We start from the raw sequence: 2,578 nt of genomic DNA on the forward strand, positions 1-2,578 counted from the left end.
GTATGTATTGTCTATATTCCAATCATTGTTTGCTCTGTCTTTCGAAATGCCATACTAATTTTCGACCTTCCAGCTCTAGCTGTGCTTTCCTCCTTTCTGATTAAATGCACATCTTCGAAAGGAGAAGTGACTGGAAGGCAGTTTCCATGGAATGCCGCAGGTCTCAGTCGTAGTCACCTTGCGTTTAGAGCTATATATCAATGATTTAGACATAAATGTAGGGGGTGTGATAAAGACGTTTTTAGATTATACTAAAATCGGCTGTGTGGTTGATGATGAAGAGGAAAACCAGAGATTGTTGGGCAGAACAGTAGAACCATGAATTCAATCATGAGGAGTCTGATGTAATTTACTTGGCTATCAAGGCAAGGGAATACAAAATCAATGATAGGACACTCAGATATATAAGGGAGCAGGGGGTCCGTGGAGTGAAGTGTCACAGATCCATGAATGTGGAACGACAGTTGGTTAAGAAGGCATACGGAATAATTATTTATTAGGTGAGGCATACTCTTTTGAGCAGAGAGGTTATGCTTCAACTGGTAAAACAACATTTGGGCCAAAGCCAGCGTATTGCTTGCAGTTCTGTTCAGCACATTATAGGAAATATGTGATTGTACGAGAGAGCAACTGCACAGATTGATGAGTAGGCGAGCATCCTACTGCTGAAGCACCAATGTTCGGATGTATACTTAATTTTACTTTCCAAACTCTGCAACTTATATGCAATCATTTTATTTCATATTTGATCAGGGGACACCTCAGCAACATAAAACGCAATTTGCAGCAGATGCTATATGGAATTGTTCAATAAATAATAGAAACACTCAGCAGGTCAGGGAACATAGTTGGCGAGAGAAAGACTGGGTTTACCTCTCAGGCAAATTAGCTCTCGGCAGATCGAACGTTTTGCAGCATTACATCAAAGCATTGTGTGAGTTTCCTTTCAAACTATTAAGCAGCTTAAAAACAACACGAATAATATACTAGCAACGTCACAAAAAATGTTATCACCCATATGGGGGTCGAGCAACATCACGCTGCAGCCAACTGTGGTAAACGTCAGTACTATGAGCAGCTAAATTCAACATACTTTTGTGCACTCGGCTGATATTTCCGCGACGATTCAATTCTTGGAACCATCCTTCAAGTACGTGCACGAATCTCTCTGCATACAGCCTGTAATTATCAATCATTCACTATCCTATCGGCAATTATGGTGCATATGTTACTGTGTGCCACAAATCGTCACGGCATCAACGCAGTTCTATGTGCCTGGTCTGCGGCGGATTACCTAGTCATATGCAGACAACGTTCGTGCCCATCTTTTCATGTGGACGAAGCATTGGTGTTGATACCTTTGCTTTCTGAGAGCAGTGATATGAGCGGTTTGTTTTCTGTTCCGATCTCGAACTGGAGACCAAATAGTTATTTGTGCATTTTCTTAACGCCGTGTACACAAGCCAGCGCTTCTTTCTCCATCATGCTATCGTCTCTTTCAGCCTTGGACAAATTTCAGGTTGCAGATGCAACTGGTTGCAGTTTGCCTGACACATTTGCTTGCAGTGACACATTTGCTTGCAGTAACACATAACCGACCGTGTAAGACTACAGGTCACTTGCTGATACCAAATATTTACATAGTCATACAATACACGTAGTTTCTTGGAGCACGGCATGTGTCTTGCCTTCTGAAATTATGTTTCTTGAGATTTACCCCAATCCCAGTAGTCACCCTTGCGTAGCATCTAATGCAAAGGTTCCAGCAAAGTACTCAACCCCGGTAGAAAGTTAATAAAGTAGTTGAGGAGTCCCAGGAACGAACGCATCTCCGTCACGTTTTGTGGTTTGCGTGCATTCTTGAAGGCCTCCGCCTTGGAGTCTGTGGGACTGATGTCGTCCATCACAATTTGTTTCCACAGAAAATCGACCTCTTGCACCTGGAAAACATACTTGAAGCGTTTCAGCCTGAGTCCCACTCGGTCCAGTCGCTTTCGAACCTCTTCCAGGTTGTGCAATTGATCGGTGGTGTTTCGACCAGTGATAAGATGTCGTCCTCGAATACGACTATAATAGAAGCGATTTCAGCAGAATCTCCATGTTCCTCTGGAAGATGGCCGCTGCCAAGCGAATCCCAAAGGGGCAGCTGTGATTCACGAACAGTCCTTTGTGCATGTTGATGCAGGTCAACTTCTTTGACGGTTCAGCAAGCTCTTGCTTCAAGTAAGCGGAGGTGAGGTCTAGCTTGGTCAACGCCCTTCCCGCTGCTAGCGTTCCGAATAAGTCCTTCGCTTTGGGTACTGGATACTGATCCTGTAACGAGACTCGGTTGATAATCATCTTGCGGTATACGCAGATTCTGACCAACCCATCGCTGTTAGCACCGGCACGATTGGACTGGCCCACTCGTTGAAAGCGACTTGCGATATGATTCCCTCTTGGTGAAGTCTGTCCATCACGATTTCGACTTTCCATCGCACCATATATGGGACTGCACGGACCTTGTGGTGAACGGGCCAATCCGCAGGAAAAAGGTGGATCTCCACTGTGAAGTTGCCGGTGCCTGGCTCAAATAGAG

This window comes from Pristiophorus japonicus, unplaced genomic scaffold, assembly GCF_044704955.1.
Source record: "Pristiophorus japonicus isolate sPriJap1 unplaced genomic scaffold, sPriJap1.hap1 HAP1_SCAFFOLD_194, whole genome shotgun sequence".
Classification (NCBI taxonomy): Eukaryota; Metazoa; Chordata; class Chondrichthyes; family Pristiophoridae; genus Pristiophorus; species Pristiophorus japonicus.